The sequence below is a fragment of the Crocodylus siamensis genome, chromosome 2, assembly GCF_052110815.1.
Source record: "Crocodylus siamensis isolate JL-2025a chromosome 2, ASM5211081v1, whole genome shotgun sequence".
NCBI classification, from domain to species: domain Eukaryota; kingdom Metazoa; phylum Chordata; order Crocodylia; family Crocodylidae; genus Crocodylus; species Crocodylus siamensis.
Genome location: NC_143396.1, coordinates 131,788,891 through 131,816,509, shown reverse-complemented (window position 1 = coordinate 131,816,509; position 27,619 = coordinate 131,788,891). Strand labels below are relative to the sequence as shown.

The window sequence follows — 27,619 nt, the reverse complement described above, 5'->3', positions numbered from 1 at the left end:
ATGGGTTGGATTTGTCTAGTGGTATGCAGGGGCATTATTGCATATGTATAATGTATGAAAAAGGTCACTCTCATGACCCTAGGCCTGGATAAAGTTGCCATATATAAAAAGATTGTAAATTTTCTTAGTCCATATGAGAGGCAGACAATAGCGACAACACAGTTTGTCAACCATAAAAAAGAATCAAGGCCTGGGTCAGGGAAAAGGAGACTGTATTCCCATTGGGGAGGTTCCTAGGGGGAAAAGCACAAACCATTTGGAAGGGTGTGTTTGAAAAAAAACTTACAGAAGCAGTACTGGAACTGCTAGTACATCAGACTATATGAGTATGGGTGCTCCATTACAGTTGGGTACTGTGTAGAAGACCCAAATGCCCCAGGCAAACATGTCACGGAGCATATAGCCTGTGACATGGGAGTGTCAGTTTGCCAGAACAATCTGGGGAAAGCAGAGAAACTCCTACAGTGGCTAGATGTCAAGAGCCAACTCATGCTAGAAGCGGTTCTGTGCAAAGTTTGGGCTGTGGTCCAGAAGAAGGATGGAGGAAAAGTGAGCTTTTGCATAGCACTGTGGAAAGGAAGACACTTACTCCTCATACAACAACTGGAACTCTTGGTAGAAGATACCTTGAGTTTGAGCTTGAGCAAACTGGGGTGGTATTGCTGGTGGGACACGAGAACTAGGTAAGACGCAAGCTATGGATTTATGGAAAAGAGAAAAACTGAGACACCTATTAGGTCTAGGAGGATGAAAAGATGATGAGGCCTGAAAAATGGTGGAGCTATAGCTGTAGGCTAAGGAAAGGCATTATAGGGGCTAAGATGACACAAGTATGGGATAATAGAATCATAGAAAATTAGGGCTGGAAAGAACCTCAGGAGGTCATCTAGTCCAACCCCCTGCTTAAACCAGGACCACGATAAAGGGTGATAGACATTAATAAACAAGGTTGGAAGACGACAGGGAAAAATGCAGTATTAAAAAACAAAAATGTTCATGCCCCTGGATTAATGGAAATTTGGGGAAGGAGAGAATGATTGGAAAAATGCATAAATGTTTTATGTTTGTTGTTGGTCTTGTTTGTTGAGGTTTTGGAAATTGATGTTTTAAGTTTTGACACCTTATTGTTTTGTTTTCTTCTTAGTTGATGTAGTTCTGTTAACTGATGGGAGCATGCTTTAAGTTTTGATACTTCATTGTTTTCTTGCTTTGTAATTGATTTTTTTTTTTTGTAATGCAATGTTAGCTGATAGAAGCAGCTTTTAACGTTTTTGATACTTTCATAATAATGCAAAAAAGGTTCCCATTAGTATGTTTGCCCAATATGAGCCATGTGTTTTATAATCATGCTCAGTGTTGGTTGTATTTAATCAACTTCATAGTCAGTCTTCATTACTGAGCACATGCTGCTCATGGCAGTTTAATGATAGACAATGTATTTAATGAGGTTTTCTTGTATGTGTATATGGGCTGGCAAGCTGGTCAATTGATTGGTCAAATATTGTCAACAGACTGCATATTTTTGACCTGTCAAAGATTATAGCAATATTACAAAAAGTCTACATTTTTTGTAGTTTTTTGAAAAAAATATGATTTTTTAAAATTCTTTTTGGATATGTTTAATGTAAAAAATGTGCTTTTTCTGTGTATTATTTGGACATTGGCATTTATTTTTTTGTACAATTTTTGACTGATATTTTGGCCAGTCAATTTACCACACTTTATTTGACTGGTCAAGCACTCAACCCTAAGATGAGAAGCTTCCTCCCCCCCAACTCTGCCTCCATGCTGATTGGGGAAAAAGCCTTATCTTATATTTGAGTAAATATGGTATTTATCAAATTACAGACCAATTCATTGCACGCTGGGTAATGCAGCCATTGTGAGGGGAGAGAAAGCATTAAAGCGTTCTGCTGTGATCCCATTTATTTAACAAGCATATAGACTACTATTTCCTTCTATGTTTTACAATCATGTAAACAGCAGTTGCACAGTATAATGTAACCTATCCACACAGTGCAGTGCTAATTTCAAGTGCATCATTGTGCACAGTACTGTTAGCTCTCTAAAATTAACCCACTGCTAATTTTCAGTTGCAGGATGCCTTAAAGCAGCCCTGTCAGTCCCAGAGCTGCATAATCTAGCCAGGTTCTTAAGACAGCCTTTATGCTGACATCAATTGTAGGTTCCCTCCAAAGAATAGTGGACTGTAAAAATCACAAACCATAGTTCTGCATAATATGCTGGTACATGGAGTCTTAGAATTTAAACAATCATATTGCTAAGACCAATCCAAGATAAAAATGTTCATGGAGCCACTCTAATTTAAGCTGCCCAACCCCCACCCCTGGAGCACGTGTAAAGACATCCTTATGAAGTGGCCTGTGCCCATATCTGATGCTGTGGGAAGCAATGCTGGATGGCCCGTTGTTTTGATAGACCCTTTGGAACATTTACTGCTCACCTTGCATCCAATTAGTCAGAGCACAATTCCACCCTTCAGTTTGTGTTTCTCAGAATAGTAGCTTTTCAACCTATACCCCCTTGCATCATATGTGTCCCCCCTCACTTCTTCTGCAATTAGCAATTAACTGGCATAAAGGTAAAGGTGGTCTGCTTACAGGCATTGAGGAAGCATTCCACTGTTTCTTTAACCTCAGTACAAGAAGGAGATGATGTGGTCAGCACACTGCTCCAGCTACCTTTAGTCCCAGCTAGCTCCTGCTACCCACTGGGCAGGAGACTGGGTGGGCAGGGCTGTGATGGAAACAGAATCCCACCACCCTTACCTGGGATTAATCCCAGGTTCTTCTAGTCTGTAGCTAGTCACCCTATAGATTGAGCTATGTACACATACTATTTTTTAAATTCAGTTAATGAAAGAGCTCCTCCAAATATCTCAGTCATCAAATGAAATTTAAAAATCTCCATTTGCTAAACACACATACTATTTGCTGAAGCAAATTTGCCTGCTACTGTATGTTGCCTGAGTGACCCCTTTCTTTTGTGAATATATATAAAAAATAGATTTGTTATCCAGTGTACAGTGCAGTCAGTAGCTTGGGAACAATCAGTGATCAGAAAGGAAGGAGGTTATAAATGACTATGCTTAAGGACTTGTCGAAGTCTAGGATTGCAATCACACTGAGTGCTTTTCATGCCAGTTTTTCACCTACAAACATCTCAGTAATGTCTCCCTGAGCTATGTGTACAGTGATCAGGAAATGCTGGTCCTTTCAGTCAAAGGACTGTTAATACCTGTGGCTGGAGGGAAGTGTGCTAATCTGAGTGAAACCAGGTTGGATACGGAGGTATGTGCTATGTTTTCATCTGTGAAACAGCAGCATGCATCAAAAAATGGTCATGCCTCCTATTAGAAGAATTATGATGAAAATTATGACTGACATCCTGCAGCTGCTCTGAGCTAAAAGAATCCATTTGCTTTATGATAAAATGTATTAAGATGTCAATACTTTTTCTGTGTGTGCATTTGTTAGCAGTGAGTACAGGCACAGACCCCTTGCTCTGGGTAGACTGAGGCATGTCTCCATTTTGGAGTTGTGCATTAGCAGTAATTATCATTATTAGCCATTATGACCCTATTACCCTTCTATAATGCCCAAGGAGATCTTTGTGCTGGATTTGCTGTGATGATAATTACACTTCCCGTGGATATATGAGACTATTATGACTCTTCTGCATAGTAATGATATTAGACTATGAGTCTCCATGTTTGAAATATTTTTCCCACTGCTCAGATTTAATTTAATTAAAAAGAAACTCATCCAGGGGCTGTCATGACCTGAAGCAATTCCCATCCAGAGGTGGCCTCAGGGTGTAGTCTCTTGCTTTAGTGTTCACTAAACAAACCTGAGAACACAAATGCCACCACTGAGCAGTGCTGTTGGCAGTCTCTGCAGAGAGGCCAGGCACTAAACTGCCAAGGAATTCAAGGTGTCTACCACCCTGCTACCACCATTTGGTTGGGGCTGCTGCCAGCTCTCAGTGAGGGCTACACAGAATCTGGCCTTTATTTCCCTGATCTGTTACAGCTTTCCTCTGTGACCTCAGCCAAATCAATCAGCTTCACTGTATCTTAGCTTCCCTACTCTAAAATGGGAATATTAACCTGGCCCTGCCTCACAAAGGTATGTGGAGTAAATGCATCCAAGATTGTGAAGTGTTCATACAGTAAGGAATGGGGGATGGGGGGAAACAATTATCTAGAACACTTTTTGCCTACTCCCATTATTATTTTGATAGGGCCCAGTAATCCAAACCAGTGCTATAATACCATTGTGCTTCTATAAAATTCAGGTCACATTCTTTTTTAACTTAAAAATGGTAATGTTCCGTTCCCTGTGTTCCACAAATAGCACTGCAAATTTAAGCCTTGATTTACCTTTTCTTTGTATGAGTGTTACACAGCACCTGCAGACTGATTTTCTGCTCCCATCAGTATAAATGACGCCTTATAAATCAAGCTATAAATATAAGCCTTTTATCTGTGCATGCAGTTCATTTGCAGTGGAAGGAAGAGACTTCAGGAAGCATAACTTCTGTCACTTGAGCCCTGTTTGCCTTGTGGGTTCATTTTGCAAAAGACACTTCAACAATGTTGAGCAGAGGTGGGCATAGGAAAGGCATTACTCTGGTGTATGATTTGTTTATGGATTTGTTTGATGCGAACTTGCAAGATATTGCACTGAGGCCCCTGCCCCCCCCCCCACAATCTCATAATTACCTGATTAATTGTGCAATAAATATTAACTGGCCACACATGCAAAGTAATTAGCACTCCATAAAACTGTCCATCTGGCTAGGAAATGAGCCAATCAGCTACAAAGTTATTGCTTAAAGATGTGTAACAACTTTAGAGCTGGTTCCTATCCACTTTAATTTGAATGTGTGGCAGGGTGCTGAGTAAGGGCACTGACAGTTAGCTTAGTCTTGAGTTGCATTAAAGAGAGCTTTTTCTTGAACACAGGAGACAGGAAGCCAATTCCTTACTCCACCACAGATATGTACTGTGACCTTGGATAAGTTACTAGGCATGTATTTACCTGAGGAAAGCACTATACAGGAAGATAGGGCATAAATTGATGGTTGTGCCATGTTACCTCACCAAGGAGACAGTGCACATTAAGGGTGTCTGCCCAGGGCATTGGTGTGGAACAGCTAGTGCACTGAAAATTCACACTTGAGCTTATTCTGCACTAGTGGCACTATGATGAGTCCCCAGTCTCCAAGGGTATTTATACACTCCAGGAGTGGGGGCGGTAGAGGGGGTGTTTCAATTAAAATGGCTCTGAGAGTTGCTGTAATTAAAGCGCTTGAAGCGTCTCATGTACCAACAGCCCCACACTTCAAAATGGTGGTGGGGCAATTTATGTAAAGCTCATGAAACAAGTGTTAAGTGCCCCTGCCACCACTTTCAAGTGTGGGGATGCTGATACATGAGACATGGGTAAAAGCTGAACTGATGTAATTACCACACTCCAGCAGACTTGATTAATCAAGTCTTCCCTGATGCGCTGGAAATACAGTGTGTGGGAGCAGTCTCTCTGCTTGTGTATAGGCACCCTGTATGCCTCAGTTGTGTAATTGGGACAATAGTACTGTCTTGCTTTGTAATAAACACATTGCAAATCAGTGGGTGTTTTGTGAGTATAGCAGAGAGATAGGGAAGCTATAAACCTCATAAGCAGACTCTTCTTTGCCACATTGTTACTGGTAGCATAAATGCCCACTGCCGTCCCATTGCCTCCCATGCTTGATCTTGGTCAACTGGGAGAAGCCTTTGTTAAGAGTTCAGAGCAGAGATGCAAGTTCACAGTTCAGGAATTGGAGTGACACACTAACTGTTCTAGCACTTGCTACTAAGTGTTGCTGTGAAATCAGTGTGGAAACTTGAGTCCTTGTCTTATTCAGGGGAGTAAGGGCAAATAACTCCCTCCATCTAGATGTTTAATCAGCTTATTTGTGCTGCCTTTATCTAGGTCTGATATAGGGCGGAGTATGAGTGGACCTGGGGTGAGTGGGTGGACCTGCCTGATTTCCTTCCAACTTACACTTACCTTGGCAACCCACTTGTTGGACTGTAGCAGATCACAGGTACCTGGGAGCCCTAGATCTGAGAAGCAAGGTATTATTTGTGTGGCTGAATCTAGCTGGTCATTGAAAGCAGATGCTGCTTTGTTCTAATACATGGCTTTTTTAAATTTCTGGCCCTTAGATAATGGATGTATTTATTTCTCATGGATATTTTTTAATCTAGTCTGCTTTAAGACATAGATCACATGGGTAATGTGGCATTCTGAATAAGGGAGGAAAACTGATATGGATAATTTTTCAGCAGTGACATCTTCCCAACCAATTTACTTGGTTTCAAGAGAATAAATGAGGCTGGTCTATCTCTCAGGCAATTGGCTGATATTTCATACATCCATCTCAGCCTTTCTCTTAAGTTTAACCAAGGCAGAGGTAGAAAAAGAGGCATAGTTCCAGGGAGTTAATGAATTCATCACACATATATGCTAGCAAGGAATGGTGTGGTTCAGCTCAGTTTGAATTTTGATTAGTAAAGGTCAAACCAGTGTCCAGAGTGGCAAAGTGTGTGGGGTTGTAGTAGGAAAACAGCTAAGCTCACAAAAGGCACAGGAGTGTCCACATATATATTTGGTGGATGGTTCTACAGGGCTTCTGCTGTTGGGGGAGGTGGGGTAACACCATTAGCAGAAAAGAGGGATTGTGCCACCTTTGATATACTTTGTGTCTAAATGCATGCAAACGTCTGCTGCCAAAATTTGAGTTCTGCCAGCAGATTCTATGCTGTAGACAAGGGCTGAGTGTTTGCTAATGACCTTTGGCTTCAAATAAGGCATGCTCACAAACCTCATTGAATTTTGTAGCAAAATACATGTGTTGAGTTGGGCATGTGCCTTCTGTTGCAGCAGGAAAGAGGAAAATGACATCAGACCATAATTTTGAGCATAGTTTCATAGTTTGTAGGGTTGGAAGGGACCTGAGCAGATCATCTAGTCCGACCCCCTGCCATGGCAGGAAAAAGTACTGGGGTCAAATGACCCCAGCTAGATGTTCATCTAACCTCCTCTTAAACACCCCCAGGGTAGGAGCCTGCACCACTTCTCTTGGAAGCTGGTTCCAGACCTTAGCCGCCCTGACTGTGAAGTAGCGCCTTCTGATATCTAACCTAAACCTACCCTCTGCCAGCTTGTTACCATTATTCCTGGTCACTCCTGGCGGTGCTTGGGGGAACAGGGACTCCCCCAATGCCTGCTGATCCCCCCTGATTAGTTTATAACAGGCCACAAGATCCCCCCTCAGCCTTCTCTTTTGGAGGCTGAACAGGTTCAGGTCCCGCAGCCTGTCCTCATAGGGCTTGCCCTGTTGTCCCCTGATCATACGAGTGGCCCCCCTCTGGACCCTCTCGATGCCGTCGACATCCCTCTTGAAGTGCGGCGCCCAGAACTGGACGCAGTACTCAAGCTGCGGCCTGACCAATGCCGCATAGAGGGGAAGGATCACCTCCTTGGACCTGCTCAAGATGCATCTGTGGATGCATGCCAAGGTGCGATTGGCCTTCCTTACTGCCTCTCCACACTGCTGGCCCATGTTCATCTTGGAGTCAATGATCACTCCTAGATTCCTTTCTGCCTCCGTGCTGACAAGAGGGGAGTTCCCCAACCTGTAGGTATGGTGCCGGTTGTTCCTCCCGAGGTGCATCACCTTGCACTTGTCTGTGTTGAAACCCATCCTATTCTCATCCGCCCACCCTTGTAACCTGTCTAGGTCAGATTGTAGCCTGTTGCATCCTTCCACTGTTCCCAATTCCCCCCACATCTTAGTGTCATCAGCAAACTTGAACAGGGTGCTTTTTACCCCCTCGTCCAAATTGCTGATGAAGATGTTGAACAGTGCGGGCCCAAGGACCGAGACCTGCAGAACCCCACTGCCCACGTCCTTCCAGGTTGAGAAGGACCCATCTACTACCACCCTCTGGGTGCGGCCCTCCAGCCAGTTGGCAACCCATTTGACTGTGTGGGTGTCTACACCACAGCCCCCCAGTTTCTTAACGGGAATGGGGTGAGAGACAATGTCAAAAGCCTTCCGGAAGTCCAGGAAGACTATATCCACTGCTACCCTTCCATCCAATGATCTGGTGATCTAATCGCAAAAGGCCACCAGGTTGGTCTGACAGGACCTGCCACTGATGAACCCATGTTGGTTGCCCCTAAGCATGCAGTCTCCTGCTGGCCCCTTCCAGATGTGTGCCAGCATAATTTTTTCGATCAGCTTGCCTAGGATCGAGGTGAGACTAACCGGCCTATAGTTTCCCGGGTCTTCCTTCCTGCCTTTTTTGAAGATAGGGACCACGTTGGCCCTCTTCCAGTCCTTCGGTACCTCACCAGAGCACCACAAGTGCTCATAAAGCCGTGCCAGGGGACTTGCAATGACCTCAGCCAGTTCCTTTAGAACTCTAGGGTGGAGATCATCCGGGCCGACTGACTTGAATACATCCAACCCCTCCAGAAGCTCCCTGACTAAATCCTCGCTAACCCGTGGCCCAGGTGTGCCTTCCCCAGGGCCTGAGGGGGGCCCAGCAGGGAGGTGGCTGTTTTGGTCCCTACTTAGGAAGACGGAGGCAAAGAAATAGTTAAACATGTTAGCTTTGCCGTCTGGTGTGATGACCACATTACCCATGTCATCCTGCAAGGGCCCCATATTACCCGGGACCTTCTTTTTACCCCCTACGCATTTAAAAAAAGACTTCTTATTGTCCTTAATCTGGGAAGCCAGTCCCAGTTCCATCTCTGCCTTGGCCTTCCTAACTGCCCCCCTACATCCCCGAGCAACTACAGAATAGTCCTCCCTGGTGATGACCCCTTCTTTCCACTGGGTATAAGCCTCCTTTTTAGCAAGGAGACCTTCCCAGATTCTTTTGGTGAGCCACAGAGGCACATTAGCATGTTTTTAAATGCAAAAACACATAGGTTGGTTCCAGTCAGACCCAACAAAGAATGTCTTATATTTTCCACTCAAAGCTTCCGTATCTTTGGCCATTCCCTAATTTTATCAATGAAACCATATGAACATTTTCAATTAAAATTCTATTTAAACCACAAAGCAGTGGTTTTTTACTCCTCCCCTTTTTTTTGATCCTTCTTCACCCTTTGGTCAGGAAAGAATAAGAAAGAAAATTCTGTGAATTTTTAACCTTTTAACATTTTACTCTCTCCTGTTTTTCCCCATGGGAAATGGGTACCATTTGGGGACTAGCACTGAGCCTGGACCATGTGAATGGCACATACCATGTTTTGCTCTAAGTTCAGTGTGAATTTGCCCTGGCTCTTCTCTTGACCTTATTTTCAAGGGATATATTGTAATTCCTAATCCCTTTAGTGAAGCCAAGTAAAAAGTTCAATAGGCTTCAGTGCTATGACTTGTGTTCATATTCAGCTTTCCTTGGTCTCCTGTCTGCTAGTCACTCTGTCTCTTTCACCTGATGATGCCTTCTTTCTCCTTTCTATTCATTCTCTCTCCTCTTTGAAATCTGTCCCCTGCCTGTCTCTCTCTTCCATTCCATCCTTTTCTTGGGATTCATTGCTTCCTCCCTCAATGATGGGGCTGCAGCTCTGGAGCAAGAGGAAAATCTGGGTGTACTTTTCCACTGCTACCTTTGTAGGACCTCTGTTTTACTCCCAGTAGGAGGCACTACTGTTACTTTTTGAGTGCTGCTGGAGCCAGGGTGCCTACTTCCACTCTTTGCTTTACCTCTTCTCTATGGGTATACCTGTACTGTCACCTTAGCCCATGCTCCTAAATATATTATTGTTTTCTATCCACAGACAAACCCATCAAAACCAAAAATTGTTTCCATAATTGGAGACATAGGTTCAGGTCCATGGTGTGCTTTAGTTCAGGCTCTGATATGGCTACTTTCTTTTGAACATATAAGGAAGTTCACTCAAGTGCTGCCTACCCTGGGATATTGGAGGGGAAGGGGTGGAAGGGAGAAAGAGAGTAGTGGTGGGGATATGGAGGTAGAGAGGGCTGAGGCCATGTTTTGGCCCATTTTTCAAACCTGTGATGGCATTTTTGGATGAAAAATCATTTCACTGAAAAGAATCCAAGGCAGCAGTACTCAGGTGATTAAAAAGCAGGAAAGAGAGATGAAGGAGAAAACAAACTCCCTATGATGAGCTTTAATACTGTTTCTAACAGAGAACTTCCTGACATGAAAGGCATCCATTACATGTCCTGTCCTCTTTCCTCAACTTTTGTTGAACTTCTCTAGCTCTGCTAGTAAAATAGCAACTCTCATTTTCTGAGGCCCAGCTCCATCCTTGCCAACAATATCCTTCCTCCTCTTGTGTAGCCTATAGGGAAAGTGGGTAACAGCACAGAGTGTGCAACTGGAAGGAGTGGAAATAGGTATAACAGGAACCCCAAATGATTCTGTTCTTAGGTTTTATTGTAGGCAAATATTTAACCCCCTTGAATGCTAGGCCTCTTTGAAACTGATCTGGCAAGGGAGAGAGATCTTTAGTAGGATGCCCATGCTTTGAGTCCTGGGTAAAGATTCATACTGCAGAAGGTGCTGCTTCTAATGAGATTTAGTTTGCTTATGCTTAAGGGTGTTTGATAAGCAGTATTCATCATGTTGTTCAAAAATAGTAGGGTATGGCTAGGAAAACCAGCATACAGTAGGATGATTTGAGGACACAGAGCAGCAATGTGAGACTGTTCCAAAGAAAAACAAGTCCAAAGGAAAAGAGGAATAACAGAGAAGTCTAGAACACATGGCCTATAAGGGGAATTTGTTTAGTCTAGAAGAAAGTGAGGATATAACTATTTAGAAAGAGGAGGGTGGTCAATCATTTTCCACATCCCCTAGAAGAAATGGTTGAGAAGAAATCACTTTACTTTGTACCAAATATGAGATAAGGCAGATGTAAAGAAGACCTTTTTAACTATAAGAGTGGTTGTCCACTGACACAGTTTATGTAGGGAGGTTATGGAATCTCCTTCATGGGAGGTTTCTAAGAATATGTTAGACCATTCAGGAAATGATCTACATATATGTGATCTTACCTCAGAGCAAGAGGTTGGACTAGATAAGCTTGAAGTCCCTTCCAGCCCTACATCTTCATCATTTTTGGATTTCTATGACAATGAAAGGGTTATTCTTCCTCACTTGTCAAGTCCGTGAGTACAACTGATTTGAAAGCTATGATTCCTTGCTCATTTCCACACAGTTCATCAAATCAGTGGGACTATATTTGTCAAATTGATCACAGTTCAATAAATATATAAACACACTTTACAGTTCATAGTTTAATCAATGGTTTATGTATTGGAAAAACTACACATTTCACAGCTCCTGGTAAACTGAGATCTACAGCTAAATGAGATCAGCCGCAAACAAGAACTGTACTCCTGGTAATCGCATTTTACATGTTTATGTGCTGTACCATCTGTGGCTTGTTAGCTATGCACTTGGTGGGAATGTGGGAGGCCTGTGAGATTTAAAACTAGCATTATATCTTTGTAAACTCTGAAGGTTTTCTCTTAGATTTTACAGTGCATTGGGGAGCTCTCTAAAAAGCCTCAGTGGCCACCTTAAAATCTAATTTGCCTCTAATTTTACATGTGCTAAATATATAAAGATAAAGAAGCCTGGATTTGGGTGGTGATAAAATGCAAGTGCTTAGCTCAAAGGCAGAATGCTGAAGAAAGGACCCATGAACCATTGGTCCTTTGTGTTTTACGCAGGAGACCCAGATGCTTTTGACAGTCAGTCATGGAGGCCCAATTCTGCTGTGATGTCAGTGTATATCAGGAGTATCTAATGAATATAGTGCATTTAAGCCAATGTGAAACTGATGCAGGAGAGAAGACACAGTCCTGGCATTGCCTATAATTTTGATACTTCAGGAAAAAAATCAAAGACTTCTATTTTACCATGTCAGTGTGTGGGTCCAAACTGATACCTGCTATTCATAGTGTGTGATGGGAAACTAGAGACCCAAGAATTTCATAGCAGATAGTAGTGGGTGGGTGTCTGAAAAGCAAGTGAACATAAAAATGCCATATTTGCTTACCTACAAAGTACCCTCCCCCTACATTCACCTGCAGGAAATTAGAATGCACATTATAATTGAGGAAATATAGCACAAACAGTTTATGCCACTTCTACCTCTGGCAGGGGAAAGCAAAATTAAAGTTGCATGGACTGAATGAAGTGCTCCCTAGCTCTTGGAAGTGAATATGTTGTCTCTCTGCCCTGGAAGAGGCTTTCAAGGAAAGATCTTTTTAAACTACGTTTTACCTTTCAGAAAAAATGGTGCATGTTTTATTGGTGGGGTGAGGGGACATGTTGTATGAGAGAAAATACAGTATACCCTAAGGGTCTTTTTCCTGTTACCTGCACTCCCTCTGGTATATTTCTAATGCTAACCAACCTATGTTTATCCATGAATTGGCTGAATTTCAGTTTATGAACCAGCACAACCAATGCTGTCCTGAAGGTTACAAAGACCATGAGAGAGCTGGGAACAATATTCTCAGTTCAGGGCTTCAGCTTAGAAAAGAGCAGATGGCCCTCTTTGAAATCCCACTGCAAATCTTTACTTACAACAGTTACATAAGGTGCTACCCTGCCTTGCCTTCTGCCTAACGGTTACATATGTAATACATGTTTCATGACTGGAATATTGTTCAAAAAACTTCTCTACACTTCTGGTATTTTGAGGATTCTCAAAATGCTATACACCCTTCAATAAATCAAATGGAAAGCATGGCTGTAATCATATTCAGCATTGTAATAAATGGACTTATGTCTCCTGTATATGTATATATCTAACACTAACTCCTTCCCTAGTTGTTGCACATAAAGTTTTCAAAGGTGCTTACATGCAGGGGCAGATTTTCCAAACTGCTCAATTCCCATATAGCCAGTGACGTGGCTTGATCTAAAGAGGTCCTCAGCACACAAAAGGCTCCTATTATTTTATTAGGATGGGAACACTGAGGACTTCTCCATTGAGAATTAAGGGTGTGTCTGAGTCTTTCTCATTGATTCTGTTCTACTTTATATAAATAATTACACATTCATTGGAGTGCAGATTAGGATGCATATGTCCAAACTGCAAGGTAAATGTCCTACTCACCAAGCGAAGGAATTGCACTCTCTCTCTCTGGCCCAGAGAATATTTACATGTCTTGTATAATAACTGAAACAGGCCCAAAATGAGGGGTGAAGGACAATCCATCTCAAAACACTTGTAAGAAAAACCAAACCAAACAAACCAAAACAAAAAAATGACTGAGTTGGCTACTCAACCAAAAAGTCCACAATAGTTTATACGGCCCTAATACAAAGCAGACTTGAAAACTTTTCCCTCAGTGCATGTTGAAGCCAAAGGAAGAATTCTTAAGTCTGACATGAGCTTGAACTGGCCCTTGGATGAAAGGTTTGGTAAGTAGAAATGAGACAGTTAGTATTATCCTCTCCCTTTACGCGCACGTGTGCGTGCGTGTGTCCGAAGGGTCAACTGTTTAGCATATAATTGAAGTGGAAAATATAATCAGAAATCCAAATCTTTACTCATTCAGCACTGTTGGAATTCATTTTTGAGCCAGGCAAGGAGACTTGGAAAGCATATGATGATTTTTTCTCTATAGAATTCACGTGTTCAGGTTACATGTTCTGAAGCAAATCAAAACTTTCAATGGAGTAGGATTTGAGGTAATCTGGTGCTTCTCATATCCTCCACATGGGCCATGTCTACATGAGATGCTGACTGTGCAGTAGCCCAAAACTATTGCGCAGTAGTGTTGTGTGGCAGCAACCATGATGACATCACACTACCATGCACTAGTCTCTGGCTACTGCGCAGTCGGCATCACAAAACAAAAATTGGTGTAACTCAGGTTACTGCACAGTCACTTAGTACTTATTTATACAAGTGCTAAATGACTGTGCAATAATGATTGCACAGGCAGTGGCTGGTATACATGTGGCCATTGCAGGAAAGAGAAAAGCCTAAGGAAAAGTACAAGGCCACCATCTGATGTCAGTCACATCTTTGACTCCAGAACTGCTCTGTTAACTTTATTGCATCGTGTTTCTCCTTGCAACCTCCAGGAGAGATCCCTGTTGTGAGATGTGTTTCAATTGGAAACATTATCCTGTATCCATCAGAACTGTTAATAGGATGAGCTAACTGCATCATTCTCTTTTCTAATAAAAGCAGTGTGCCAGCAACCTGCTATAGCAGAGTATTGTGACACTGTTTATTCCATGAGCTCTTATGTGGCTAAACATTTAGTACTCTGCATCTTGTCTGAGACTGGTCCATAAGAAAGGCCGATTTAAAACCCAGTGGCAACTGGATGGGGCGGGAACCACTGAAAGCACCTCTAGAAGAATGGTGAGAACAATATTTTGTGAAAACAAGCATCACTGTGCTGAGCTTGTTTCTGCTTAACCCCAACTCACCACAGTTCAATTTATAAACCTGACTTGTGAACCAGGGATTAGGTTGACTTCTCTGGCAGACTAACATCCGAGTGACTAAACAGCAGCTACTAGCATTATCTGTCTCTTTCCATGAGCACAAAATCCATCACAAAAAGAGCAAGCAATTTCTGATGCTTTTTTAATGAACTGTCTCAGGGAGAGGGAAAAAAATTGTCTGTTCCTGAGTTACATAGTAAAAAGTCTGCTGCAGAAAGCTCCCGGTTTCTTTTGTACTAGCTTCATAGCATGTAATATCACTGGGATTCCACTCTGAGGCTCTCTAGCTAATAACACAGCCTCTTAAACACAAACACTGAATGCAGAAGCATTTTTATTGGAAACACTCAGAAAAAGAGAGCAAGGAGATAAATGCAAGGAAATTGTTTCAGTATTTTCACAATCAGGTTTGAGAGTTATTACACATCGACTCTGACAGCTCAGAGTGGGATAAAACCAGAACAGAATGGAAGAAGGAAAAAGAAAAGCAGGCAAATCCCCGTATAATATAAAACTAAGAGCAGACAGGGAAGATCAAATCTTCCAAGAAATTGAAGGAAGGAAAGAAAATACACCACTCTTGTGGTCAGAATTCACCCAGTCTTCCGCACAGATGCTCATGAATGTCATTACTAACAAACCAATGGTGCATCCAATGAAATGCAACATCAGCTGTTGAATATCATCCTGGGAACTATAAAAGCAGGATGCTAATTTCCCTACATCTGTCTTTACTTCTTTGCATATTATCCCAAATCATGGTCTTTATTCTTTGGCATGACCTTTACTTAGGTCAGAGTTAATTTGTTCACATGCATCCTGGAGACTATTAAAGGCTCAAAATTGAAGTTTTTGAAAATTACAATCTTGGTACCACTAGATTAAATGTTACATCTGTACCATTTAGTATTTTTGGGAAGTACTGTATCCTTTTCTTCTTTGGCTGCCATTCATTTTCTTTAGTTTCAAGAAAATCTCAACCCTAACCGCAGCTACAATTTCCTTAATTTACATTTTTGCTGTATATTTTCCCCCTGTTACAGGACAATAGCTCCTAGTTACTATGGGAGGCATTTTCAAAGATTTTCAAACCACCTGTGCCCAAAATTGAGACTGGATTTTTAGAAGAGATCTACTCTTACTTGAGCATCCAAGTAAATGGCTAAATTTTTAGTAGGTCTGATCAATCAATATATATAGCTCTGCCCAGAACTTGACCTCAGTTGTTAATGAAGAAAACTTTTTGGAATTTGGCCCTGTGATCATTTATCTATTATATTTTGTGGAGATGGGAGTGATGCTGTAATGGGACTCCCCACTAAAGGTGTGTGTGGTGCCTGCTAGTGGCCACTCTTAACCTCTCTCTCCTCTGCTTCACCTGGCACTCATCTGCCACATCTTTGATGTAAAATATGGAATTCTGGGAGCCTGCCTCAGTCCACCAGAGTGTTTTCTTTAGATGCATCTAAGGTCAGCTTAGTCTCTTGGTTTCTTGCACTTTATCTCAGACCTTCATTCTGGACACTTTGCAGCACCTTCCCTCAGTGACCTCCTTCCTCCCCTTTAGCCACCTCTATGCCTCACAGTGAAATATAAAACATAAGCAAACAGAGAATGTAAAGTTTAGCTTTCATATCAGTTCTGCTCCCTGTTGAGCCTCCTGTTCCCTTAGACCTACAGAGTTCCTTCTCTCAGCCTAGTAGGGGCCAGTCTGAGGCTCCATCCAAGGATCCAGGCTTATATGGCCTTTGCTTCTCCCCTGTTCAGTCACCTGACCTGTAATTCTCATACTAGGCTAAAAGAATTCATCCCTGATGTTATCAGCAGTGCCTTCAGTTGTGCCTTCAGTCACTATTCAGTTATTGGCCTGATGATTATCCCCTGGGGCCCTGAAACTTTGCAACTCTGCTGCCTGGCCCCACACTTGGCAACATGGGTTGGGGCCTTTTGTTACAGATGGATATTATTATTACTGTCTCTTTTTGTCTTACCTTCAAGAAACAAATACTGACCATGATTTGCTGAGTACATAACGGAGAGCAGGAGTGGCTCTGTGGCAGGGTCTTTTTCCTGTGTAATGATTCACTCTGTTCATTTGAATTAAACCCAAGAGAACAGTGACCAAGAGTGGTTGTGACCTGATGCATATTGGCATGAATTGGTCCCAGTAGGTGCTATTGTTATTGAAGAAAAAGGCAGTTATTGCACTTTTATGCGCATTTATGTTTTATTGCTGAGATGCATTCCTGGAACATAAATGGAAACCAGAACTGGCCACAGAGCTGCAGCTGTTAGAGAGAACAAAGGTGCCTTTGTGGCCTTTGAAACTAACTCAGTGTGCTTGTGTAACCCTTCTCCACTCAGTGAAGTATGATGTTCTTCTATAGTGGTGAATGAGTGTGATCCCCACTCATCTAGTATGGTGCTGCATCATCCTTGTATACTGGGTAGGCCACACACTGAGGTTGATGAGCCTATAAAAGATTTGGCTAACAGTATTGAACCTTAATTTCAGATATTAGGGGCTCATGCTTTAAGATCCAGAGCTACCAAGTTCAGTCTTTACACCAGACAGTCTCTTTAAGGGTGCTGAGCTTCATTAACAGAGGAATGTGTCCTACTTAGTTCCAGCCCAAAAGCACCAAGTTGATGGATCTGTTCATAAAACCTATGAAAGAGATCTCTTCCAGGTCAGGTGGAGACATGTGATGGAAAGACAGTTACAAAACTGCCTCTGCTTATTCAGTGTGGTACCAACCTTGGACTACATTCACAGAGAAAGCACCATAGCATAGGTGTCTGATCCAAGCAGACGGAGATAGAGGGGTGAGCAAGATTAGGCACACCCTCAAAAATAAAATTACAATCTCTCGCTTTTGATGGACTGAGTAATCTTCTTTATTTCTCACCTGCCACAACTTTGATGAAAAAATGTATAAAGATAAATGGTCCTGAGCGACGAGGTTGATATTGTATATGTGGTTCAGAAGACTGACTCCTCTTTATAGTGCTCTGCTATCCCCTACCCTGCCCTTACCACACCTGATGTTACAGCTTCATATTTAGTATGTCTCCCCTTAGGGAATTAACACTCTCAAAATACTTTGTTCTGTCTATTGTTTGAAACACTCTTGCTCACGGTTGCTTGCCCTGTTATTCCCTGCATGGGTCCCAAGCAGACTGTTGCTCCGTTCACCCCTATCCTTATCTAACAGTATCTGGATATGATGGGTTGCCTGTCCTGGCTCACCTCCCCAATTGGTTTTGTCACTTTCTTTTTTTTGGGTTACCTTGAATGGACCCAGTCTGCACTGGAGTCAGACTCACCGACATGGCTGTCTCTGCTACCTTGTCTCTCTGGCTTCATAGGTAAGTCTCTTTTTGGGACTCTTCTTCTAGTCCCTTCTCTTGGCTGTATGCTGTTCCCTTCCCGTGTTACCATGGATCTTCTTCTGGGTGTTTTTCTTCTCTTTTCAGGAACTGACTACATGTCCAGTTCCACTTTAATTCTTCCCAGCTGTCTGCTGCATCCCCCACAGCTCCTTTTTTCCCACTCTGTTTGCCCCTGAAGCTCCTTGTTTTTGTTTTCATCCAGATCTCTCTCCTCCCTGCTTCGCTTTAGGTCCGCTGCATCATCCTTTTTATTCCAGGCGTATTGCCAAGGTAAGTTTTTTCCTTTGCTCCTTTGGAGCTCTGTGACAGAGCAAGTTTTCTGCCCTGTCACAAGGGGCAATAGGGGCAACTGCATGATTTACTCTTCAGTCTAGCTCAGCTCTTTAAATTGTCTGACTTTTGGGAACCTTGCCAACAAGGGCATGATCTAGCACCAGTAAAGTCAATAGTATTCTTTCCATTTATTTCAATGGAATTCAGAGTATTAGCTTCAAGGTATTAGCTTCTCTATACAAGCTCAACTATTTAGCTCACTTCCTGTCATGCCCCCCTCACTCCCCTGTGTCTTTATCACATATTACAGAAGTATGTTTTAATGTAAATTTTGCAGTCTCTTTGCAAGGCATGAGCCTTATTGGGGAAAATGACCATTGTTACACCAACCACAGCAAGAAAAAAAAAAGACCCTCTTAGTAACTGACAACAAACTGTCCCAAATGCTCTTAATATAATTTAATGATGGAAAACTAGAAATAACTATCAGTGGTTGTCACAGGTTTGAATTTAGACCTGATTAGTCATGCTGCCAAATTATTTGTCAGATGGCTTTTATACAGCAAGTGGGTAGTCTCAGACCATCTTCTGATCAACAAGTGAGTCATACTCAGTGTGAAGTGGTGGTGCCTGGTGGGCTGCACGTTACAGCTTGCAAATCAGGATAAAAAAGGTAAGTTGAAATGACTAGGACTGTACACTTAATCTCTGCATGTGAGGCCTCCAAGGCATATTACAAATGTTGCTTTTTTGGGCTTTCAGATCACCTTGGGAACTACAGAACTTATTTTATACTGATTTAATAGTTTTGTGGTAGATTATAACTACGGGCCATGGTGAACCCCAAGTGGCTGTGTGTGAAGCTCTAGAATATAGAGGTATTCTGGACTGACAGAACAATAAGATGACCTTTCTATTGTGTTGTGCTGTCATCCTACCAGGACCCTACCAGGGTTCTAGGTCTAGTGAAACCAAACCCAGACAAATTCTGGTCTTGTCCAGTAAGCAAGAAAGTGACTTTTTGGTGCAAATTCTGATTCCATAATGCCTCCACCTTTAATTGTTTATTACACCCATAATTGGAAGTGCATTGTCTTTGTACAGAACATATTTTCCAGCCACAATTTTCCATTGGTAAAGGGAAGCTGTTGTGCAATTAAACTGATATGTACAGTGGCTTGTGGGAGGAAATACTGTCTTCTTGTAAGAACAAGTGAATAGTAGCATAAGTAGGGACAAACAAGCACCAGCCCTAGATGCTGACTTAAAGTGTACACCAGTATGAGCCCACCTACCCCCAAGGAGTCTTTGCTATGGCAGGCACAGATGACCGTTGCTGGGCAAGGGCAAGGGCAAGGGCAAGGGCAAGGGCAAGGGGATGGAATGATGCCTCTCTCTCCCACGAGGCTTTGCCATGGCTGGCATAACTCTGCAAAAGGGGAATGGAGAGAGCAAACAGGGGATGAGGAGCAGCTGCCATGGAGTCCACACTGCTGGCTGTCCCTCAGCTGCTGTATCCTGAACCCATGCTGCTAAAGAACAGGGGGTACATCTACACATACACTTTAATGTGCATAAACCTATTTAAATGCATATTAAAGCATCACAAAAAACTGTGCGCTTTTGCTAATGTGCATTAAAATAGGCTATTGTGCCCTTTTCTAGTACCTTACAATGGAGGTACTAAATTTAATGTGCATTAGCAAAAGCACATTAAATGAATGTGTAGGCGTGTCCAGTAGCAGCTGCTGTTTGAGTAAGGAGAATTAAAACTCTGTTTCTCCTTTGCTAGTCCTCTCCCTGTCCCTCTCCTCCCCTCCCAACCCCCTTCCCTCCTTCCCACAGTGGTTGTCATAATCCTTCCCCTCTCACTTCTACCTCCAGCACTGAAACATCTTGCTAGGCCTCTGCAAGTGAGATAACCTGCTATCACCAATATGTAAAAAGAGCTTTCATTTAAATTAAAAAGCTAGATTGTTCCTCAAGGCAGAGTCTGCAAAATGACTGCAAAAATGCCTTTGAATTTCCCCTAGAGATGCTGAGACTCACCCACCAAGTGAGTTCCTAAATCCACTGGCTTCTTGGGGTTGGGATTTCATTCATAGTAAGAAACTGCCCTGCCTTAATAAGCCAACAGTTTTTATAATTCTGTCTTCATTGTCCTTGAAATTCTATTTGGCCATCAGTTTGGAGAATGAACTGACGTAAAACAGAGTTGTAGCAGCATTTGCTAGCCAAAAGGAGGACAGATTATATTCATTTGCATGAGGATCAGGCTGAAGAGAAGTAGGCATATAAAGAGGGTTGAGGAAGAGTAGACTAGGGTATGTCCACCACTCAAAGCTGCTATGTAAAAGTAGCTAGAACTACAAAAATATCCAGGTTGGGGTGATTTTTCTGGATGCTGTTATTGCTGGATTAATGGGCCACTCACTCATCCATCCATACTTCTCCTTGGATAATTAATAGGAAATGAAACATATCTGTACCTGTGACTTCAATAAGGAAGACTAGAATGAACTTGACTGAGTTTAATACTCCCACTGGAGTCATTTCAGGTGAGGGGCAGGGAGTGCCAAGGGAAAAGGGTGTGTTGAACCTGAGAGCTGTTAATACAATCATGATAGTACTGTTGGTTTTGGCCAGTGTAGTGAATGTAACTATATTATAAGGTTAATTATTACAGCATAGGAAATATAGTCCATGTAATTCCATGCCCCAGAGGAAGATGAAGTATCCATGAGTGAAGGACTAAGTATACTAAAAAAAATTTTTCTCAGAGATTGTAGAAGACTCTTGAAGGCTCTATGGACAGAACTGTTATGGAATATCATCTGTACATTTGCATATCCTGTTATCTGTGCATTGAAATAATTAGTCTGGGACCCTGAGGATGAATTATTAGCTGGATTATAGAAAGCAGGAAAAGGCGCCTTGGATATACAACAGCTGTCACTTGAATCCACTGAACCTTAACAAAGACTTTATATCTTAAAAAGATCTTCCCAAGGATTGCATTTTCTATTTATTTTCCTCACAGTGGGCTGAGTTTTTAAGCACCTTGAGATGCAAAATTGCTAGCTGTTTTTGAAAATATTATGTTGCCGAGGGGCATGAGAAGCTTTGCCATCATAAAATAAATAGCTCTGCACTTGATTGTCTTAATACTTCCTCATTGCAAAACTGCTTCCCTGCAAAACTGCTGTTACTTCCCCAGCTCAGATTCTGGCTTGTAACCTACTCTTGTTTTTTCAGCTCTCATACATAATTTCCCTCATCAGCCAACACATAGGCAACTACCTCCAACCTGCTGCACACACATCAGATTTATTTCTCCAGAGAGCTGATTCTTGCTCCTTCTAGGATTAAAATTGCTAATTTCTATGGATTGGTCATGTCTAATGATATTTTGTGAGTTTCTTAAATTCCCAGCTCCTGGAGTCAGGTTATTACACAAGAATCTCAGCTCCCATTTAAAAATAGAAGTTTTAGACCTCATGACTGTTACAAAGGAATCTAGAAAGATCAACTTGTGAAGGCCAGGACATCAGAAGACAAATACAAAATAATCCAATACTCGTTATTTTCTTTTCTGGTTCTTGGGGCAAGATATAAGGTTTTTGAAAACTTGGGTTTATAAGTTGTCAAGGTCTTTTTCTTGCTTATATATCTACACTGTCTACACTGTCAGCATGGATTCAGAAGCATTGCCAGGGAAATATGCCCTTCTCCTTCCTCCTGCTCTGTACATGCCAAAGGCTTAAAAAAAAAAAAAAATCTAAAGCCTTCTGGTGTGTGACCAAGGACTTTGTCGAGCTACTCTTAGTATTGGGCATACTTACTGAAGCATCCCTGATGTGCTCAATGCTATTCTAACATGGCTACATGACGGTTTTTTTGGCCACTGGACTTCATAGAACAGGAATGACTGGACTTGGTATGTTTTCACAGTGCCACTCCTTGGTACAGCCCAATGTAGTGTAGAAGTGCACACAGTTCTCTACTAGCAGATACTTGGGAGAGACCCCTGTCTCTCACATAACAAAGTGTTCTCTACCCTATTTCTTTCAGCTTATTCAAGGGTGGTGGCCTTGCAAAGTCCAGCATATTCATTATGCTTTGACTTGCAGTTAAGATATTCTTTCCATAAAGATTAAACCAAAAATCAGTATATTCTGAGACTAGATTAAGACTCAGATGCTGCCAATAACGAATTAGTGAGACAGTACATTTTCTGCTTGGGAACTGATTAGAAGGCAATAAAATTACTTACAGGGTTTGATTTCAAATATTAGTTTTCTCCTCTTTAAATTGCATTAGTTATGTCTAATTGTAGGTACAGTTAGTGGTAATCAATTTAAAGCGTCATGCCGTGAGTTGCCTGTATACATAAAGACTCAAAATATTAGGGGGGGTTTCGAATGCCATGTGATTTTCATTTATGATTTGATTATATAGGTAATTCAAATGTGACAGACTCTGATACCGTTTTGTTGGAACAAATTGGTGACTTTAACTTGTTTCCCTATTTTTGCCTTCAGGAAGGCAACAGAAATAGAGTTCTGATCTTCTTGCCACACAGTTTCATGAAGCATTTCATCCCTTTGAACTGGGATTTAGGTTTCTCTCTCTCTATTCTGATGTCCATTGGAAGCCAAGAACATTGCCAAACCTGCTGCTGTCAAACAGCTGAATGAAAAAAAAACGAAAAAAAAGCAGGCATAGGTATGCTGGTAGATTATAATAGAATAACTTAAAACTCCAAAGTGTGTCACAGAAGCTATGAAATACTAGTATGTAATACTATTTTTATTAATAATTGAGTTGTTACTTAATTACAGTAAAACACTAAACTAGTTACTATATAAAATCTTATGCTATTTAGTATTTAATAAGAATCAATACAAATATTACAATTTTTATCCCTCATAGAAATTAAAGACTTGACCTTAAGTACCGTATCTATTCCAACTACGAAACAACAAAAAATAAGATGCACAAAAGAAACTTGTTAATTTGAAATTATGCTCTTCAGAAGTTTTACATGATGTATAAGAGCCACTAAGCTTTAGAGGATTGTGCATAGATGAGTTTCCTTTAGAAAACCCTGATTTAGACTGCAATCATGGAAACAACAAGCCTTGGTTTATACATGAGTATTCTCATGAACTTTAATAGGAATATTCATGTACAATAAAGTAAAGCATGTTACATAAACATTGGCAAGATGGGGGCTTTAGTAGGTTGAGGCAAATTCTTTTTCTGGAGATGGTGTAATTAAAGCTCATCAGGGACTGGATTTTTATGTGGAATTTTAAGTTTGTTAAGAAATGTTCATTATGAATCAGAAGTAAAAGCAGATTTTTTTTAATTTTCCCAAAATGAAAAATGTAAAATGTAAAGATTAAGAATGACTTATGTTTTGATAGAGTTGAAAATCTAATTTCGATTTCACCATTTTTACACTGCGTTTGCATTAATTTAATGATATAGTCTGTATTGTTTAAAATATTTTACACATATTTAGATATAAGGTACACAATATACACTATGAAACATCATATCTCATTATAGCAAATCACAGAATCATGGAAAAGTGGGATCTCAGGAGGTCACCTTGTCTAACCTCCTTCTCAAGGCAGGATCATTGTCTAAAGTATTTCAGACAAGCATCTATCTAATTTAGTCTTAAAAGCTTCCGGGGAGGGAGATTCCATAACCTCTCTAAGTAACCTGTTCCATTGTTTAATTATCTGCACAGTGAGAAAATTCTGCCTTGTATCCAATTTAAATGATCCTTGCTGCAATTTAAGGCTGTTAGTCCTTCTTCCTGACCCCTGAGGCCATAGAACTGAGTCTAATTACCACCCTCTTTATAAGTACCCAGAGGCACACCAAGCTCATTCAGTGCCTGGAGTGATGGGGGAGGAGGTATGCTGATCATTGTAGTGGGAAGGGAGGGAAAGGAAGTCTTACCTGTCTTGGGCTCTTTGAACACTGAAGGCAGAAGCTGCTGCTGCTGCTGTAGCAGCATTGGCTCTGGAGGTAGCAGCCCCATTGTGCGGGTTTCCTGGGAGCTTTGCTTGGTGCCCTATTGGCTCCCCACCAACCTCAGATATTCTGTTGAACACAGAAGCAAGGATTATACCCTACTATGGCAAGGCCTCCTGGGGCAAGGGAGAAGCACCATTCCACTTGCCTTCCACTCCTCTAGATATGCTGCTGGGTGCAAGCTTGTGCTGTCTGTATAACGTGGTTGAGCAGCATGGGGATACCCTTGCCATGGCAAAGACTCATGGGAACGGGCTGAGATTCTGATGCCTCCCCTTAGTTTGCATCTGCTGCTGGTGTCCTGCTCACCTGTCCTACCCACACTCCCAAGTTACACTACTGTAACTACCTTTTGGTTATGTGAAGGCTCTTATCAGGACCCTTCTTTATTGTCTCTTCTCCAGACTAAATAATACCAGTTCTTCCAACATTTAGTCAGGTGTCAGGTGTCTCATTAGTCAGGTGTCTTACACCTCGAGTCATTTTTGTCGCTCTCCTCTGGACTATTTTGAGGTTGTTCATCTCTTTCTTGAAGTATGGTGCCCAAAACTGTATTTTCATGCAATAAAAAAATCAAAATGGAATGCTGTGATACTGTCACAATAGAGCATACTTTGACACTATTGAAACAAAATATTTCAACTTTCTCACTGAACTATGCAATCAAAATCAATTTCTTTTGCAAAATGTTTTGATGAAATGCCCTTATTCTCCAGCAGAGAACTGTAAACTGAAAATGATTTGACAACTCTAGTGCGAGAACTGATTTAGATATTATGTTTCTAACACTGAACTATAGTAGTATTTCAAAACCAGAGAACTGTTTACAGAAACACACATAAATTTCCTTTGGTTTGTTGGCTGGTTTATGGACTGACATAGCTAAAATTTTGTATTTTTGTTGGTGAAGAGGAGACCATAGGAAATATATTTCTCTGGTGCTCAGCATGAGAGAGGGCTTTCTAAGAAACCTACTAACAACAGACTAATTATTTTTACCTGTTCACACACAAAAGGAATAGTACGTGATCATACTGCTTTAAACACAGTAGACCAAATTCAGAAATGAGGATCCCTTTATTGCCTTTACTGTGGTTCCACATCTTTAAACCAGGTCTTGGTTTGATCAAATATTAAACATTACAACTTAGTAATATTATGCCAGTGTTGTAAACTATGACCAATTAAAGTATGAATCTCACCACATCCAGTATTTTTTAAATTTTCTCATGATGACATGATGTTTGCCTTCACGTCTGTTTTCATGAATTTTATTTTATTGAAAATGTCCACTATCTCCCAATGCTTTTGATTGTCCTGAGGCCATGCAAAATGGTTATCATTTCCCAGTAACCCCTGCATGTGGTAGTAAAGCTTATCCTAACAAAAGGACAACTTCTTTCCCATTAAGGCTGAAGCCAAACTGCCCTCAGGGAAGATATCTGTCACTTCATGATTAGGGCTCTCTTTCCATAAGATGAGGGGACAAGAAAGCATGAGAAATACAATATTGCCAAATCTGAAAGTTCAAAAGCCATGAATACAACCCTGTAAAAAAAAAAAAAAATCAAGGCTGGCCAAGAAATCATGTGCTAGAAAAATTAAATCAAGTTTGGGGGACTGCTTCCTGATTTGCAACATCACTACCTGTACTATGATCCACTCACTCAAATTAATTATGAATGGAATCACTTAGTAGGAGGTCTTTTCAGCAGTTCCAACCAATATCAGATCCCCATTGTGATAGGTAATATAAACACAATGGTCACATCTACACGTGCAGATTAATATAACACAAACTCTGGAGCTTATCGTACTGGAGTTTATTGCTCCTGGGTGCCGAGTATACATGGGTGCCTGGGACCACAGCATGTTGAGCCATGTCAGAGCAGCCCCGTCTGGCAGGGAGCCTAGGGGATCAGCCTTCCAGCCCAGAAGGACAGCTCTGACCAGTCTCAGTGTGCTGCAGAGCCAGTAGGCAACCCCCACTTTGAAGCACCCTCATGCCCCAGCCAGCCAGGTTACCATCTACGTGTGCACCGCTGCACTGTAAAACATTTCTCAGCAGGATAAGTACTTGTAAATACAAGTACTTACCCTGCTGTGGAGTTCAGTAGTTTACTGCAGCCTAATAGCCCTGTACATGTAGATGCTAAGACATTTACTATGGTGCTAATTAGGCAACTCCACAGTAAACATCCCATGTAGACACATCCAATGAGAAATACTCATTATACTGAAGAGTTCACAGTTTAGTACAACACAAGGTGAGTTTGTGACATAGGGACTAAGGTAGGGAACCTACAAAAACATTGATTCTAATGCTTATCTGACATCCACTGTCCACGAACATCTTTTAATCTCTGCTGAGCTTGGCTGAATCCAAATTGGTAACTAATAGATCTACAATTCGCTAGTCATCAGCCAAGGCATCAAGTGCACCAATAAACACAGCTGTCACTCCTCCAAGGCTTTCTGGAAAAATAAGCTTATTAAATCAAATTCTAATGTTTTCATAGCTCACACAGGTAGGATATCTTCTGCCTGGACACAACAAAATCACCTGAACATTGGTTTCAGTCTGAATCCCATTCCTTTAAATAAAAAGGCTCTTTCCCAAGTTTTTCAAGGGAAAGCTCCTACTAACCAGAACAGAAACAGCAGCAAAATAATAAGAACAACAACAACATCTAAGCTAATTTCTATGTTTTGTCATACAAAACCATGGATTAATGACAGTAGAGAGCAAGATGACAAAAGATGATCTCATAGTTAAAGCAGATGAATGCTGCCCTGGAAAATTAGATTTTCTCTCTGCCTCTGACAAGGAGTTTGTATGTGGCACTGGGTAAATCACTTATATTCTGCTTTTTAAAGCATATCACTAATTGTGTGCTCCTCATTTTCTGAGTGCCCAGGAGCCCCTAGGGCCTTATTTACAGAAATGTTGAGTGCTCCTAGCATTTTTCGTGTTAGTGGGAGCTGGGCTTTAAATGCAAAGTGATCGTGTTCTGTACTCTGAATATTCAGGCAGATATATGACTGTGCTGACAATGATGGAAAAGCCCAGGAATTAAATTATTCATTCTTTCTTTAGAGGGGGATTGTGGGTTAGGGTAGTGTGCAGTTAGTGAAATCTGAGGGTCACATATTGAACAATGAGGCGGGGGAAATATCAAATCTCTGCTTATTAAGTAAGCCCTATCCATCTTGTATGTGGACTGAGGCAGGAGTCTTATGGAAAAAAAATAGTAGGTAACACATAATTAAAGACTCTGTCATAATGCACAGATGCAATGAAGCCAAATTAAGTTTGCTCAGGCAACCTTAATTTTGCATTTCCTAACTTGACTTTGCAAA

At 41.4% G+C, this 27,619-nt stretch overlaps 1 long non-coding RNA gene across 3 annotated transcripts in view; it reads right to left on the bottom strand.

Moving 5' to 3' along the window:
• The window catches only part of LOC149870784 (uncharacterized), a 96,869-nt gene that overhangs the window by 24,098 nt on the left and 45,152 nt on the right, over positions 1-27,619 (bottom strand). Inside the window, exon 6 of one of the 3 annotated variants that reach the window (XR_016440492.1) lies at positions 23,151-24,808. The exons of the other annotated variants lie outside the window; for them this stretch is intronic. This is a non-coding gene — a long non-coding RNA (uncharacterized LOC149870784). Of the gene's footprint in view, positions 1-23,150; positions 24,809-27,619 lie in introns of those variants that run through there. 3 annotated transcript variants of the gene reach the window in all.